This window comes from Excalfactoria chinensis, chromosome 1, assembly GCF_039878825.1.
Source record: "Excalfactoria chinensis isolate bCotChi1 chromosome 1, bCotChi1.hap2, whole genome shotgun sequence".
NCBI classification, from domain to species: domain Eukaryota; kingdom Metazoa; phylum Chordata; class Aves; order Galliformes; family Phasianidae; genus Excalfactoria; species Excalfactoria chinensis.
Window position 1 is genome coordinate 79,890,106 of NC_092825.1, and position 11,133 is coordinate 79,901,238.

Below are 11,133 nucleotides of genomic sequence, written 5' to 3' on the forward strand. Positions count from 1 at the left end.
CCTGTGAACCTAATGAGTCAACAAAGCAAAGTGCAAGGTTTTGCACTTGGGTCAGGGTAATCCCACATATGTCTATAAACTGGGAGAAGAAATCCTTGAGAGCAGCCCTGCTGAGAAGGACTTAGGGGTCCTGCTTGATGAAAAACTGAATGTGAGCCAGCAGTGTGCACTTGCAGCCCAGAAAGCCTGGGCTCTCACAAGGGAAGGATGGCCAGCAGGGAAGGGAGATGATTGTCACCCTCTATTCTGCCCTTGTGAGGCCCAGGTGGAATGCTGCATCCAAGATCAGGGCCAGGAAAGATGTGAAACTTTTGGAGATGGTCAAGAGGAGAGCCACAAAGATCATCCAAGGGCTAGAGCATCTCTCCTATGAAGGCAGGCTGAAGGAACTGGGCTTGTTCAGCCTGGAAAATAGAAGGCTGTGGAAAGACCTCACTGGGGCCTTCCAGTATTTAAAGGGAGTTACAAATATAAGAAAAATCAACTTTTTTTACATGGGTTGATAGTGATAGGACAAGGGGGATTTCAATTAGATGTCAGGGGAAGTTCTTTACTGACAGGTAAGGTGCTGGAACAAGTTCAGAGAGATTGTAGATGCCCCATCCCCAGAGACGTTTCAGGCCACATAGGATGGGGCCCTGGGCAGCCTCACCTAGTACTGATCTAGCAGCTGGTGAACTCACCTGTGGCTGGGGATGTTGGGGACCTGATGATCCTTGAGGTCCCTTCTAACCCAAGCCATTCTATGATTCTATGGTAACAATAAGACGGGGGGAAATTGTTTCAAACTAAAAGATTCATATTAGATGTCAGGGAGAATTTTTTTTCCATTCAGAGTACGGTGAGGTGCTGAAAAAGGATGCCCAGAGAAGTTGTGGATGCCTCATCTCCAGAGAAGTTCAAGGCCAGGTTGGATTGGGCCATGGGCAGCCTGATCTGGTGCCTGATTTAGTGGTTGGCAATCCTGCCTGCAGAAGGTGGTTGGAACTGATTGATCTTTGAGGTTGCTATAATCCAAGCCATTCTATGATCATACAATATTTCAGCCTGACTGAACTGTGTATAACCTGCTGAGCTTATATTTTATTCATTCCGCCACACTTTTTGCATTTGTATGCACAGTGAGTTTTAGGAATGTCTTCTGCTACAGCAGTGCGCTGCAGAGAATTTGTACCTCTCCCTCTTCATGGGCAAGCAAGGACTAAGTATCATAAAATAAAGAATAAAAAGGAAAAATAATTTGGAAATCACTCAGACTCAGTGTATCCAGTAGGATAGAGTTGTCTTCATTCTGCTGCTCTGGAGTCTATACATTTAAGCCCCTGGTGGAATAAGGATAGATGTCACACATTTCACTACTACAGCTATGAAGCTCCCCTCCCCTTCTCCCCCCCACTAGTAGTAAGCTGAAATCATACATGCAGATTCTTAAAGCAGAAGCTTATCCCAGTTTTCGAATTCACCGAACACCTCTGCAAAAGTGTATTTTTCCCCCCACATCCTTTCAGCTCAGACACCAACAAGATCTTTCAGTCCCATGCTAGTCATTGAATAGCCATCTAACACCATCTGCTGGATTGTGCAGAAAAAATACTATGCCAGCATCTTGCTGCCGGGGGAAACCATTAAACCATTAAGGTGCAAAACACTAAGGTGCCTGTGCATTGGCTTTGACTGAGGTCCCTGATGCAACCCCCACCTCCCCCCCCACACACCTTATTTTTGCTTTCTTTCCTCTTTTTGAAAGGCAAATCTAGGCTTCTGGCAATAATAGGCAACCAGTCAAAGACAAGCAGTCCTCTGCTCTGGATTTTGTGCAGATTGTACACGGGGTAGTACCATGCACTTATGCTTCAACACAGACATCGATCTGTAGTCCTGCTCTACCTCTTCTTGATTAAATAAAAAGAAAATAACCCACACAAAAAGCTACCCTGAAAGCAAGCCTTCTGCAAATTCAGAGTGTAATTTTGACAGAGAAGGAGTGCAGAAGGGACTGCACTCAGCTGAAAATGCAGTGCCTCAGCATGAGTCAGAGGCTGGGGATGCAGAGCCTCTGCAGCAAGGAAGCAGCCAATACTTGCTCAGACACTAGTCCTTCATCTCTTGCATCCCGTACAGAGGCTAAAGCAACAGTTATCTCTTCATCATGCACACATGTACTTCACAGTATGTGTGTGCATGTACTGTGGGCAGGGGTATTTTTAGCATCTAATTAAACAGCTGCCACTGCTGTCAAATGCAAGACAATAGCTTCTAATTGCTTATTTATGGCAGGAGAGCACACCTCCTTTCTGGCTTCTTCAGATCAAATTTATTGCACACATCTCCTAGCTCCTTACATCACTGGATGGAGCGGCCAAGTTTTTTCTGTCACCAAGGTAAAGCATAAGCTTGGCTGAATTTAAGTCAGGTATAAACATTCTGGATGTTTGGAGTTTTCTACTTCCCACTCCTTCCATCTCCCCACTGTTTGCCTATTTTCACACTGAAATTAGGAATGAATCACATGTTCCACAGTTATTAGACATGAGATTTTGTTTTATTTTTATGAAGTCCTGAGTCAGCCAGACGTGGTGCTGAAGGACAAATGATCTTCATTGAATCCCTATTCTGTCAAGTCACTGGAAGTAATGCCTGGATTGTACACTGCATAACTAACAATGCATCTCTCCACCTATTCGGATTCCCTAAGCTCCAGGCTTTCTGGAAGCACCTCACATCACACAGCACTAACTGGGTTGGTTGAGATAATGCTGTAAAAACCGTGATGCGCTCTGAATCAGAGGATCTCCACAGCAGTAAGGGGAAATAAAGGTCATGCCTCACGCATCAGAGCTGCCTAAGGTGGAAATCTACCTTCTGCTACAGAGGCCAAGTGTGGTCATAGGGGGATTTTGTCTGTGTATTCCCAGGAGAGAGAGAGAGAGAGAGGGCTGACTTTAAGGCATTGTACAAAACGTGGATAAGACTGCCTCAGAAATTCTGAGTACAGCTCTGCTCGCTAAGCTCAGGATGGGTAAATTTCAACAGTCAGCAAAGAAAAGGGCTCCGGGCAAACATCACAGAACACCTGCTACGTGAGAGGGGTGGGAAACAAAGCCAAACCTTTGCTTGGTTAGCCAGCAGAACTGAGGCTGGGGTTGCAGATTCACAGCATTCTACCTGCTCTAAGAGCAGCTTGCTACCAGAGGGGCCATCCCACCCAGCACGTGTTTCTAGCACCGCATTTACACTGAGCAGTGGGGAGCTGATACAGCTCAGCACTGAGTGCTGCTGCAGCACTGCTCATGCTGACGAAAGAAGCAGCAAAGCAGCATCTCCTCTTAGCAGCAGCAGAGTAACACTGTCTTAAGATGGCAATTTACAAAGTGCTGCTAAGCACCACAGATGGGGAAAAAAAGCACGAAGATAAAAACCAACCCCAGAAACAGCAAATGATGATAGAAGAGATGAGCAATTTCAGCTAAGGGGAAATGCCAGCCCAAGAACAGATCCTTATAAATTGACTATAAATGCATTTGGGCTGGAAATAAACTTTAGCCTTCTCAATGGGCTACTGGAAACAAAGCCTCAATTAATATGCCAATAAAATACTGATCGACTTATGAAACACACGAGGTTTTCTTTCCAATGTCAGGGCAGCGAACATGTACCTGGAGGTCCCTTCCGCTCCCACACTCCCCGTTTTTGTCAACCTTTCTAACAGAAAAATTATTGAAAGCATTTAAAGGACTCCAGAAAGTAGACTTCTTGCTATAAAAGCAAAATCAAAAAGCCCTGCTCTAAGCAATCCAAACCAAAGACATAAATAAATCTGGACAAAGCATTTTATTGCATGCTGACAGAGTATATCAACAGCAATGTGTCCCTTCCGGTGATTTGACTTTTCAGGGCAAAATTTGCTCAATTGACCAACATATGTTAGAGAAATTGATTTATTTTTTTCATCTGGTTATTTATTGTGCAGAGAGGATCTTTTGTATCAGGGACAGCAAGGACCTGAGGACATTCAGACACAGCAGATACAGAATATGACCAGCTTCCTGACTGCGAGCTGCTGTCATGGGAAGGGTTACAAACCCAGATTACCCGCAGATACACACACAGAGCTTATCCCAGGGCTAAAACTGATTGGGTTTGAAAAGGAAATGCTCAGCTGGTAAAACCCATTCCACTGGCATGCTGGAATTTCACAGGCACTAAAAATCTGCCCTGAGATAACTCAGTTTTCTGGTGCCTGAATACCAGCAATCAGCTCAACTCTCTGCTAGAACAGGATCTGCCCAAGAGCAGAATAAGCACTTTCCTGCACTTCTGCGCTAGTGAACAAGCTAGCAAGCTGTCTCTCACATACTTAGGCATGCAGGAAGAAGAAGGAAAAACATAACCCTACAACCATGCAACCCTGCCTTGCACAGTCTTTCTGCTGGACCTGCTCACAGGTCTGCTTGGTTTGTGCAGCAAGCACTGCTCCTACCCCAACCATCTATGTGTGTATGGGACTTAAAGCCTGACTGCACCAAGCCTCTGGGAGGAGTGCCCACACAGAAGGGACAAGAGAAGGCCAAGGGTGCCATGCTTTTGTCCAAGCAGTGCTGCCAGCACACTGAGCTATGCTGTCAGCCATTATGAAGTCACCTGGCCCAAAGGAAGGGGTTTGGCACCAGAACAGCAAAAGACAAAATAGCTGCCTTCAGGACCTTGCCTCAGTCTCACCATTCACTCATATGCTTATGTTACATCTGCTCTCACTCTCTTTCCACTTTGTTAGAACTGCCACAGCTCTGCTCTGATTATGTCTTAGCCAGCCACTATCCTTCCCAAGCACGAGCAGAGGACAGAGCAAAAGAAATTCGGAGTTACAGCATCCAAAAACTAAAGGCATAGCTGTCATGCCTGGGCACATAGAAACAAAAGCAGCTTTCAGACCTAATATTTGTTTAGGTGTTTTTTCTTTCCCATACCCTCCACCCTCATATATATATATATGTTATGTATCAAAATTAAGGCAGAAAGCAAGTGACAAGACTGGCTGGAAATGACAGTAGACTTCTCAACTGTAGGAGTTCCGAACCCTCACAATCAATTTTTATTCATTATTAAACCTTCTGTTTTGAAATACAGGGTAAGTTGAACTACTGGCATTTAAGCATCATTCCGAACATTTCAAGCAATGTTTGGACCATTCCAAAAATATTTAAAACTATGAGTGAAGATGAGCATTACCTGAATAAAAACAGACAACAAAAAGCCCTGACATTTCATAACAGCAGCAACAATGAATGCCAGGCATGAGAACACTCACCTCTTTCCATGCATATACAGCTAATTTATTGTATTACCAGCATATGCAATTTTAAGCCAAAACAGCTATTTATCATTGCATTTGTGACTAAAAGCCCTTTTTTCCCCTAAAACACAATTAAGAACTGCAGCAAAAGCACAGGGAGAGTGCCCTGATTCAGGAGAGTTCAAAGCATAAGCAGACAGGGCAAACAAGACACATCTCAGAAGAGGTTAAACATTAGATGGACTTATCCTCACTTCTCCCCCACCCCCCCAGGCACCTAGCAACACCCAAGAGAGGCTACTACGGTGAGGAATAACTTCTCTTCTTCCAAATGCAGAGGAGGACAGTAAAATAGCTCTTTCTTAGGGATCACCCTCTCCCTCTCTCCAAAGTTCTAACTATGTGTACAGCACAAATATGAACTTCAACCAATGCCCTGCCATCAGGGATACATTTAGTGTCATATGTCTGAATGTTAACGCAATACCCATAACTGAGATTAATCCCCACACACTTGAAGCCAGTTTGGACAGTAATAAGACTGCACTGCCAAAGCTCCCCATTCTTCAGAGAGGACCACATAAATGGCCATGGAGATTAGATTGCTACAAATTTGAGGGGCAGCAATGCCAGTGCTGCTCTCTAGTGTTTGCAGAGCCATAATGCCAATAGGTCCCAGCAACAGCCCAGAGAGCACTAGGCCGGAAGATAACCCAGCTCCAGGAAAGCTAAACAACCCAGGAATAGAGCTGGGGCAGCTGCATCCCTGAATATATTCCAAACTGAGACAGAACACCCAGGCTCATCTTAAATGCATCCCTTGGGCCCAAAGGCAAGGGGAAGTTTCTTAATACAAAACCGACAAAACCAAGGGTTACAGTACACAGTTTTGATTTAAATAAGGGCCTTTGTTAATATGTAATCATCAGGAAGTTACATTTTTATATTTTGTGGGTTTTGCGTCTCTGAAAAGCAACATAGATGCTGGAATATAGAGTACAGGATATAATTATAGCAGCCAGCAAACGCCTGGAAGATTCAGTTCTTCATTCCTTTGCTAAGAGTGGGAACAGCAATAACACAAGTCACTGATTGTGCTCCTAGCATCTGGGGCTCTTGTGCAATCTGCAGAGCCCCCAAACCTGGCCCAGCCCTCCCAGCAGCTCTGAGCACGGCCTGAGTTTCAAACTAAGAACAAAAGTAACCACAAGGTGATCTATGTAGGAGTTCTCCTGATTTTTCTCAGAGCAACCTGGAAAGACAAGACAGCTTTACATCCACGTCACTCCAAAGGTGCAGCATAGCACATTCAGATTTCTGAAGCATTTTTAAAGATTTTCGGTGGCATTGTCCGGCACTGCAAGTCACTTAAAAGGACTGCTTCCATCTTGGAGGTCTGTGAGTATGAGAACCACAGTACTACAGACTGGAGATAAACGTATAAATACTCAAAGCTCTGTAATTGTTATGAATAATAGCGTGCCAGAAGACCCCACTGGGACAGCTTCATTTTATTGGTGCTGTACATACACACAGCAGGAGGAGGAATTTCTGCCTCAGATCTCTGTAGATATGCTACAGAGATTTAAGAAAAAAGCAAAATGCCCACTTACAGGGGATGTCCAATCCAACATAATGGTCCTTGAGCCAAGAAAAACAACAACACAACACACAGGCACTTGATCTATGAGCCTGTGAGCCATTTATGTTAAATTCCAAAGAACAGCTATAAAAACTCAAAGAACTTCCTTCAGATAATTAATACCCTGGCATATATTGCTCTTTCTCTGCCAATTCCTCATTTAAAAACTGAGCGTGTCCTTCAACTTAGCATAAAATCACTCATACTTCATGCTTCAGTAACATCCCCAATAGGAGATTTTCAAATCATTCAGTAAGCGCTGACATCTCTGTGGTAGGGATTGTTATTTATTGTTGCTTCAGGCTTAGTGGACTGTGACACATCATAGGTGAAAACAGTGGTGCTATTCACCATAGGTGAAATTAGAGTGTTTTATCTAGCAGGATTAATTTTAATGCATGTACTTACTTAACTATTAAAAGAAAGCGAGCTACACAAAAGGATCCTTTCTACCTGTATTTCTGACTTCCTTCAAAATACTTCCACTGATGCACGTGCTTTCAAATAGCCTCAACTGAATCTCCTGCATAGAGAACATGACTTTGTGCTACATACTACATAGTTAAAATATAAATATGGTTAAATATCCTCAGTTGTTAGTACTTAGTTTAGCAGCAGACAAACAGAAACACAGAACCCAGAAGTGCTGCATGATTTACCCAAGGACAAGTATTCAGATCTGGCTCTAGGACAAAACCACAGCTGCGAGCTGAACCAAAAGCCCAGAATCCATCCTCAACACAGATAAAAAATAGCACTTAAGCTTAAACTAGTACAAATGTTTTGCTACATTACAAAATATCATTTTTTTTTCTGAGTTTATAAAGTTTGTTATATTTATAAATAAAGTTTAGCTTCCTCACCAGCTTTTCTTTCCCCATTTCTGCATTTGCCACATTCCAGCCAACAAAGGCACAGAGAATTGACATTTCTTGACAGAACAGATCCAAAGACCAGGCAATAATGGAAATACTGGCAGCTAAGCCTAGCCTCCTGGATGCTACCAAGCTGCCTTCTCAGATTCAGAGAATATGACAAAGCTTTTTTTATACTACTAGGACAGTGTCAACTGACCTGGTGTTTGGAAAACTGCTATCTTCTAGGAACACGTGCAACACCTCCAGTTATAGATTGAATCCTCTAACACAATGGAAAGCACAGCAATGGCAGCATAGTAGCAAAGTCCTAGGCTACAGCAAGTAAGGATGTACACAAATACAGCAGCTGTATGCACACGAACAAATGAAAAAATCCACTTACCCTTAAAGGGCCTCAGGGTGCACAGTGACCTCCAACAAGATACCCTTGCTTCCGCTGCCAAACCCTAAATGAGATCTGGGAAGGGGGTGGATCCTGGCTCCACATTTTCTGGTCAGCCAGGTGGATTGCTTGCACCTGAGCTCCCCTGGGTTGGTCCTGCCTTCCTACCAGGTGCTCAATCACTGCTTCAAGCTGTGACTTAGTATTTCCACTACATACTAAAGCAGTAGTAAGTTGCAGGGTGCATGATGTATTGTGTTTCAGACTCAAACAATGACTCATGTTTGCAAAAGTAGTTCAAATTTGTTTTGAACACAAAGCTTTGGATACTTCTGAATTGCAGGATGCCAAAACATCAAGTCCAGATCTCAGGGACCATTGCAGTATTGTGGAGAGTGCACACCAGGAGTGGAAGAGGAAAGCAAGGAGAAAATAGACATTAATAAAGCAAAATATATTTAACCTGCAATTTACAACTGTTCTCCTGGAGGAAAGTATGCACAATCTGACTAAAAAAACACCTTGAAAGGCAAAAAAGATCAAGGCAAGAACTGAGGCAGAGCATGTCATACGGTATGCCTTTTATGAACCATCTTTTTTGACAGGAAAAGGCATGGATGGGTGGAAGTCATAGTGAAGATTTCAGCACAGAGCACCCTTCTGCTTTAGGTTTTGAGACAATGTCCCAGAAGAGTGTAGAAGGCACTTCTGAGCTTTGCATTTGCAAAAGCAATCTACAGTCAGATGTGGCTTTGACTGGGAAGTGTTTTGGGAGCCAGTTTGTGTCATTTTCATTTGTGCTGTTCACTATGAATCAGGCTGAACTGTGCCAAATTGCAGAGGGTTTCTTCCCCGCTTGTTTGCCATGTGCCTAGTCAAACACCCAGCCTTCACAAAATGCCTTTTTTGTTGTTACAGTAGTATGCACAGGGAAAAAATGAGCAGTCATCCTAAAGCATCTCCACAGCAGGCATAACATCCTGGCTGAACAGTCTCCCAAATGCCTGAAAACTTGTAAACCTGAGCTCTTGATGATCATTTGCACTCCCCTCAAGGGTGTTAAATAACACATGCTGAATTAAGATGCCAGCTTCTTTCTCTCTCATGACTGCCCTCCCTGGTCTTTGTTTACATAACTCAATCCCTGGTACCTGTAACCTAGCACATAGGTAAGGATGTTCCTAATACCATGTCAGAAAACTGCAGAGAAAAAAAATGGTGGAAAAAGTAAAAAGGTCTACGAAACCCCCTAAACAAGAGAAACTGAAAATACCTCAGTCGTTGAAGGAGAAAGTGAGCAGACCGGCTGAACTGTGAGTGACATGAGCTCCTGTGGAGGGGAGGTTTTGCAGCCCACTGAAGGGGGAACAGGGCACAATGAGGAAATGAAGAAAGGAAAGTCAAGAAAATGCCTTCTGAGGAGCTTACCTGCTGCTTGGTCTCTGCTGGTGGTGGAGGAATGAGCCTCTGCTGATGGATGGGGGCCTAGGGCTGGATCACCAAGAAGCATTTGAGCTGGAGACTTCAGTTGTTGGTACATGTGTGCTGTTTGATCTTCTGCCTGTCAGTGAGGACAGGGACGTTCCCTAAAAACTCCACAGTAGTAGACTGAAAAATTGGAAGCTGCATTGCCCTTCTGTTGGGATATGGGCAGGAGCACAAGGTGAGGCCCGGGGGCTTCCTACTGGACGAGAGGGAAGGATGGAGATTTTGCAAGGAGAGGGTGAGGCACAGGAGGGGTCCCACGTGTGGCTTTTTGGGTTGAGGCCACATAGATTGCTAGCCCACCTGCATCACAAATAACCAGCCTTCCTTATAGGCTTAAAATGCATGTTACCCGAGGAGCTGCAGCCACTCTCACCTGCCATGTTGCCTGCCTAAAATGGCGGCACCCCAGCAGGCAGAAGGTCATGGCCTGCCTCAGTGCCACAGGTGTCTGCTCACAAGAGACCACAAAGAAGCATCTGTCAAAATATATAAAAACAGGGAGCTGTTCCTTCTCTTTCTGCACTTTCAGTCATCAGGTAGAGAAGAAAGATGTCAGAGATTGTTCATCTGTGCTTCTGATAGGAGCAGAAGTCCATCTGATCCAAAATGGCGGTGTGCCATGAGGGGGGTGGTTTATATTTAAGGGGCCTTCTTCCCCAGGGAGGTGAGTGCCACGAGCACCCCAGCCGGCGGCTGCATGCAGGAAATGGTGCTGTGCTGGAGAAATGAGGCCTGCAAATTTACAGTGGCATTTCTTCCTTGTTGACATGTGGCAAAAGCTATCCCCCATGTGCCTGCTGCTCATAAGAAGGCAAGGCGTGCCAGAGCCCAGTTCACAAAGCCTTTATCAAAGCAGTAATGTTTTGAGGCATTGGGCTGTTTTTATCTTGCCATGTCTTTCCTCAGGCTAAACCAGACTCTGCAATGACAAAAACTTAGTTTGCTCCTGAGATGTCTGAACTTTCTGCCTCCTGTGACACGAGTCATGGCTGTTTTTACAGTGATAAGGAAACTGATTCTTCTGCCTGATCATTACGATCCTTTATCAGCCCTCTCAGTCCTGCAGGGCTATCATGAAGGCTAATTGGATTTTCTCCCAGGTTGTTTATTTATGAAATAAAATTCCCGTTTGCATAACTAACTTCTTATGATCATTTATCTGTTATTGTAATGCAGTTCAAGGGAAAACTAAGCAATTATCCAACTCATTAACTGTGAAGGAAGCATAGCAAGTCCTGGCACACAGAAAAGTCATCGCTTGCCTTTTTTTTTAGCATCTATAGTTTATGCAGACTCAGCACCTGCTGCAGGGATCCAGGCATCCAGAAGAGGGTAGTGTACGTTAATTAATCAGCCTTATCTGCAAAACAGAGCTATTGGTGAGAGAAACACCTACTGACATTTCTGGCTGCAAGGCGGAGAAAGAAAATACTGAGAAATTTGTGGCTGA